Here is a 7,267-nt window from a genome sequence, read left to right as displayed (position 1 = left end):
TAATCAAGGGTGATCGAGGACAGGTTTCTCAGTCCCCATCTAGGAGACTGATGAGTTTGGAGGATTTTTTCTGGTGGTCTAATCGTGAGATAAGAAAGAAGAATGGTTCATTCTGGGTGCGGGAGACATCAAACTGGCTCCCCTCAGCCCTGGGCTTCTCACAAGGGCAGCTGGGGGAGCCTGGCCCCTTCTCTGCCCTTCCCCAGCAGCACCACATGAACTCCACTTGGCAGCCTGGGGGAGAGCTGGATGGTCACAGGGAAGATGGAACAGTCCCTGCAGTGGGCTGGGGAAGAGCAGAGAGCGCTGAGAGGTGAGGCCTGCTGGAGTGGAGCCGGCCTGGGCTGGGAGCCAGCCTGGACGAAGAAACTCTTGCAGGAACCACAGACTGTGGCTGCTGCTGAGGTGGCAGAGAAGGCACATCTGGCAAGGGATAACCATCAGTGGCTCGTTGGTCTAGGGGTATGATTCTCGCTTAGGGTGCGAGAGGTCCCGGGTTCAAATCCCGGACGAGCCCTATTTTTCCTGGATTTTTCTTTTTTTCCATTCCCTTTTCTCCACCACACACACAAGTACACACTGCCTGCCTTTTCTAAAGTTAGAAGCAGAGATGATGCAGTGGTGAATGAATAAAGGACTCAGGACAAGCTGCCAGTCAATTTCCCCACTAGCCATGTCCTGTAGATAGCCCATTATTCCCACTGAGGCTCCAGGTGGGAACCTGAGAAGATTATAGAGCCAAAATGTTGCCTTGTGTCAGGCAGAAAGCCTCTCAGCCTCAGAGAAAGAGCAGGGAGTCAGGACTGAGGAGTGGGTCTGAGTTGGAGGTCAAGAAAAGGCAAACCCACCATGCAAAATCCAAGCTATAAAATACACTGGCTTCAAAGTCCAAAAGCTAGGATCAAAGTTACAATTTGGAGTCTCAGCTTTCCTCTTGGTAAAATGGGAACAATAATATTCATTTCTCAAAGTTGGGAGGATTAAATCAGAAACTGTATGTGAAAGCCCTTTGCAAACTATAATGTACCTTACCGACAGGGATTATTAGGAATACTACTAAAGGTAAAGAGAATCTAGAAAGGAAATTCTGACAACGTGACAGACTGAACTAACGTAGCTCTCCCTTCACCTAGTGTCCCTAAAACACACACAGAAATATTGCATAAAACAGAATTTAAAAACTAAAGTATGAACAATTGCAAAATTGACTTTGAAATTTCCAGATATCAGAATTTAATAAGGAATACAAGGGACTTCCCTGGCAATCCAGTGGTTAAGATTCTGCTTCTAATTCTGCTTCTAATCCCTGGTCAGAGAACTAAGATCCCATATACTTCACTGTGTGGCCAAAAAGTGAAAGAAAAGAAAAAAGGAATACAAAACAAAGAAGGGAGAGGGGAAGAAGGAAAAGAGCTATCACAGGAGCCCATGGTTTATTTCAGACACAGATAACAGATATATTGCTTTCACTTCTAGGCTATGTCCCCTCAGCCCAGCAGACACAAAGGGCCGGGACTGAGCCTTCTACATTAAAGTTTAGAACATCGAAGATCTACCTTATCCATGGCAGGAAGACTAAAAATGGCACACTCTAGTTCAAGGAAGCAGAGGAAAAAGGGGGAGAAATATAAGTCAGCTCTGAGAAACTGAAGTCCAAGCCTGAGAAGATGCTTGTGTTGCCTCTGGGTTTATCTGCATGATGCTGAATCCTCAAGCCAAGAAATTCAATATAAATTGGTTTAGGAAAATCCCTAGGAATACCACAGGACTCCCTGGGAATACCACAGGAATCCCTAGGAATACCACACAGCCACAGAAAGCAGGAAAGAGCTCTCCAAGCATGTTTCATAACCCAAGGTATATCTCACTAAATAAATGGAAATCTCACTAAAAAGTGACAAGTCAAAAACACCTACTGAAAAAGAATTCATAAGAAAATATTAAAAGCTAGACAAGAAAGCAATCCATCATAAGGAAGAATTGGCAGACACAGCAGACAGGACAATTAACACACTAAGAACGGTGCATAATAGAAAAATATGACAAGCAGTGTATAAGTTTTCTTAAAAGTGTTAAAGATGAAAGACAAGAAAATAAACAATAATGAAAATATTGCACTATGAAGAAAAGCAGCTCATTGAGGGAAAAAAAACAAAACTTTAGGGAATGAAAGATACACCACTAAAGACTCAATGCATTAAACAGTAGACTTGACCCAGCTGGAAAGAGAATTGATGAACTGGAAGATGAGGCTGACGAAAGTGTTCAAAATAAGGGGGGAAAGGGGAGAGTAATGAGATACAAGATATGAAAGAATAGTTAAAAGACATGAGGAAAAGAACACTATATATATATATGTGTGTGTGTATATATATATACACATATATATTATATACTCATAGACTTTTGGGCTTCTCTGATAGCTCAGTTAGTAAAGAATCTGCCTGCAATGCAGGAGACCCCAGTTTGATTCTTGGGTCAGGAAGATGCGCTGAAGAAAGGATAGGCTATCCACTCCAGTATTTCTGGACTTCCTTGGTGGTTCAACTGGTAAAGAATCTGCCTACAATGTGGGAGACCTGGGTTTGATCCCTTAGCTGGGGAGATCCTCTGGAGAAGGGAAAGGCTACCCGCTCCAGTATTCTGGCCTGGAGAATTCCATGGACTATACAGTTCATGGGGTCACAAAGAGTAGGATATGACTGAGCAACTTTCACTTTCACTTTCAAAGACTTGCACTGAAATGCCACCAAAGGATATTTGTGTTTTGAAATAAAAGATCTTTTAACACAAAGACTGAGAATGTTTGCCACTCAGAGACTTCTGAAATGCCACCAAAGGATATACTTCATAAGAAGGAAACTGAAATAAAAAGAAAGGCATGAAATTCAAGAAGGAATGATGAGCAAAGAGATTTATAAATATGTTCGTTAATCTAAACAAGCACTGAAAGCCACTGCTGGTAGAATGTAAATTGGTCCTGCTGCTTCATAGAACAATTTGGCAATACTTTGTAAAGTTTAAGGTGCATGTATCCTATGATCCACAAATTCTACTTCTAGGTATCTACCTTAGAGAAGTGCTTACATATATGCCAAAGAGGCACACACAGCACTATTGATCACAGCATTGCTTATGATCTGGAATACTGAAAATGTCTTAAATGCCCACTAGCAGAGGAATGGATAAATAAATTGTGGTATATTCAAACCATGAAACAGTATTCAGCAGTTAAAATTTATGAAGTGGCACTATATGAAACAGCATGAATGTTTGCATTTAAAAAAGAATATATTTGAATCAGTTCTAATGAGGTGGATGAAACTAGAGCCTATTATACAGAGTGAAGTAAGCCAGAAAGAAAAACACCAATACAGTATACTAACACATTATGTGGAATTTAGAAAGAAGGTAACGATAACTCTGAATGCGAGACAGCAAAAGAGACACAGATGTAGTGAACAGTCTTTTGGACTCTGTGGGAGAGGATGAGGGTGGGATGATTTGGGAGAATGGCATTGAAACATGTATAATATCATATATGAAACGAATCGCCAGTCCAGGTTCGATGCATGATACAGGGTGCTCAGGTCTGGTGCACTGGGATGACCCAGAGGAATGGGATGGGGAGGGAGGATGGAGGGGGGTTCAGGATGGGGAACACATGTACACTCATGGCGGATTCAAGTCAATGTATGGCAAAACTAATACAATATTGTAAAGTAAAATAAATAAATTAATTAAATTAAAAAAATAAATATATTTTTAAAACACGCAAACCAGTATTGTCTATTGTTTGTTGTTGTTCAGTCATTAAGTCATGTCTGACTCTTTGTGACCCCCATAAACTACAGCATGCCAGGCTTTCCTGTTCTTCACTATCTCCTGGAGTTTGCTCAAACTCATTTCCATTGAGTTAGTGATGCCATCCAACCATCTCATCCTCTGTTGCCCCCTTCTCCTCTTGCTCTCAATCTTTCCCAGCATCAGGGTCTTTTCAAATGAGTCAGTTCTTCGCTCAAGTCCCGAAGTATTGAAGCTTCAGCATGAGTCCTTCCAATGAACACCCAGGACTGATCTCCTTTAGGATTGACTGGTTGGATCTCCTTGTTGTCCAAGGAACTCTCAAGAGTCTTCTCAAACACCACAGTTCAAAAGCAACAATTCTTCAGCGCTCAGCTTTCTTTATAGTCCAACTCTCACACCCATACATGACTACTGGAAAATTCATAGCTTTGATTAGATGGACCTTTGTCGGCAAAGTGATATCTCTACTTTTTAATATACTGTCTAGATTTGTCATTGGAGAAGGCAATGGCGACCCACTCCAGTACTCTTGCCTGGAAAATCCCATGGTCGGAGGAGCCTTGTAGGCTGCCGTCTATGGGGTTGCACAGAGTCGGACACGACTGCAGCAGCAGCAGATTTGTCATAGATATTCTTCCAAGGAGCAAGTGTCTTTTAATTTTGTGGCTGCAATCACCATCTGCAGTGATTTTGGAGACCAAGAAAATGAAATCTGACACTGTTTCCACATTTCCCCCATCTATTTGCCATGAAGTGATGATAGGACCAGATGCCATGATCTTTGTTTTTTTGAATGTCGAGTTTTAAGCCAGCTTTTTCACTCTCCTCTTTCACCTTCATCAAGAAGCTCTTTAGTTCCTCTTCACTCTCTGCCATTAAAGTGATATCCCCTGCATACCTGAGGTTGTTGGTATTTCTCCTGTCAATCTTGACTCCAGCTTGTGATTCATCCATCCCGGCATTTCACATGATATACTCTGCATATAAGTTAAATAACCAGAGTGACAATATGTTGTCCATTGTTTGTAAATACATATATTTAAGTAAATATATAATAGATGGGCTATCGGAATCAAACGTGTCAAGAAATGAACAGTTGTTAAATTTCAGTGGTAAGTGCATGGATATTTATTATGTTACTTTCTGTATTGTACTTTATGCATCTTTAAAAGATTTTCTTTTTTTTTCTTTTTAATGAAAGGATCTAGGTATTTAGAAATAAGGGTAAATGGGGATAAATGGCTGCATCAGTCCTCAGAGAGGATGATCTGCTGGGATGGGATTAGGAGGGAGGCTGAGTCCTGGGTCCAGGGATTATGAGGATTAATTCAGATCATCCCCCTAAGCTGATCACCTGCTTGGCATTCCCAGCACTCCAAGCCCTTCAGAGATGCATCTCTGGACCGCAGTCCACGTCCCCCCATACCTCCTGCCTCCTATCTCCACTCTCATGCTCAACCCAGTACTGTTCTGCTCAGGGATTACCCACATTTGGGTCCCTAGAATAGATGGGTTCAGGTGTCCCCTGAATACTCCTCAAATCAAGGGTAAATGATGACCTGCACCCAGGACCCAAGGAGAGATTAGTCCTAATACTCAGGATCAGAGCTCCCTGAGGAGAGCCTGGACCCTTGGATGTTATAGTTGACAACTGCCTTCCCAGTCCCTCCCTCTATTAGCCAAGAGGTCAGCAGTCAAGGTCTGCTAACTGACCCTGCTGGTCAGTCAGAACCAGAAGGAGCTGGGCTGGTGCAGAACAAAGAGTTGCTCTGCTTCCAGCATTAGACTCTGTCATTTCTGGGAACCCTATGCCCTTCATCTTCCTGATGCCAACCCCTTCCACCATCCCTGACAAGCACTCTGCTCCCCAAGTTTTGACAAACCTAAAGTCTGCAGCAGTCCCTCTGGAAGGGGTCTGGGTGGACTTGCCCAGCAGTCTTTCCCCACAGCTAGATCACATTAACCACAAGGTCTGGAGTGGAGCCCTATTCCTCAGGGAGCACAAGAAACATCTTGATCTGTGCTCACCATCTCTCTGAGCACATACTGAGCTGGGAGTATGAGAGGGAGAAAGAAAGGTGAGGAGAGGAGGCAGGGTGTGGAGGGAGGGAAAGAGAGACAGAGGCTGAGAGGCAATATTATTGTCAACAGGCAACACTGAACTCCTTGAGTGTGAGATCATATACTAAATGATAAGCAGAATATACAGATGTGAAGTTGGGAGATTTACCTTTACTCATTCATTCTACGTGTAAGAGAATTTGTCAGATGCTAGAGATACACAGAAGACCGTGGTAACTTCCCAGTCTTCAAGAAAATGGGCAGACAGAAAATTAAAAACCTGACCATGACAACCCTGAGTGACTGGCACTGCCCTAGAAAGAAAGGAGGATAGGGTGTGTATAATGGGGTGGAAGGGAGAGTTAGGAAGGGCTGCCTAGAGATGACTCCCTGCTGAGTGTTGAAAGATAAGTAGGGGATGTCCAGGTGAAGAAAGGTTCTCCCCTGAAGAATATGGAGGGATCGTGAACCTGGGAGCCTGTGGTGGTGACAAAGACAATATATGCCAAAGACCTTGCGAGTGGATGGGCGACAGAAGGGATTGGTGTGTGTCCCTGGCTTAGGAATCTCGCAGTGCTTTTCTGGATGTCCTGGGACGCCCCAGTTCTCAAGTGTACCAATATTTTTCCTAGCTAAGACCTTCAGAGATGTGAGAACAATTGCTTCTTCAAGACCTGGCCCCTGGTAGACGTTCCTTGAATGAATGATGAAGTTAAGTGACATAAGCCCGCGGAAGTTTCACATCTCCCATTTTTAAGAGTGTAAATCAGCAGTGCCCACCCTGAACAGGCTATGCGTGCAGGATGAGTGGGGGTCATGCTCGCAGCCCACCAGGAGTAGGGCTCGTGGGAAGGCAAGCGGTGGAGAAAGGCGGCCTTCGGACACTAAGGACTGTGTAGGGCCACGGAGCCGCCGCTCCTAAGAGGGTCCCTGCTTCTGGCTTGGTGAGGGGCGCACTCAAGGACAACAGAAGGATCAGGGCCCCGAGTTCACGTATCCTGGCCTCAGTTTCCCCGCTCCTGCCCTCACACAATTCTGAGTCTGGGGCGGGTGGCCGGGGTCCGCGCCGACTGCGGAGCTGGGGGGCGCGCCCTGCGCCGTAGGGAGCCAGAGGAGTGGAAAAGCATTCGCGTGTTTTCAGGAAACAGGCCGGGAGGATCCGTCCATCCTTTTGGTTTTCCTGCCTCATCACCGAGCGAGACGGGATCCTGGCACACGGAGCAGAGGGGGTCCCCCCGCGCAGCCGACTCCTAGCTGCTCGCACTCTCCGCGCGGGTCTCCTCCCATCGCCCGCTCGCTCGGCCTCGGGGAACTCGGGAGCTGCGGCTGCAGACCGGCTTCCGGGCGGCGGCGGGGGCGGTGTCAGGTGGCCCGGCCAGGCCCCGCCCCCTCGGCCGGC

At 45.2% G+C, this 7,267-nt stretch overlaps 1 non-coding gene across 1 annotated transcript; it reads left to right on the top strand.

Moving 5' to 3' along the window:
* The first annotated feature begins 445 nt into the window (after positions 1 to 445).
* TRNAP-AGG lies at positions 446 to 517 on the top strand. Its single transcript has one exon. It is a non-coding gene; the product is annotated as a tRNA-Pro (tRNA).
* Positions 518 to 7,267: the final 6,750 nt, after the last annotated feature.

The sequence above is a fragment of the Bos indicus x Bos taurus genome, chromosome 4, assembly GCF_003369695.1.
Source record: "Bos indicus x Bos taurus breed Angus x Brahman F1 hybrid chromosome 4, Bos_hybrid_MaternalHap_v2.0, whole genome shotgun sequence".
NCBI lineage: Eukaryota > Metazoa > Chordata > Mammalia > Artiodactyla > Bovidae > Bos > Bos indicus x Bos taurus.
Note: the sequence above shows the minus strand (reverse complement) of the source record. Positions and strands in the feature narration are given on the sequence as shown.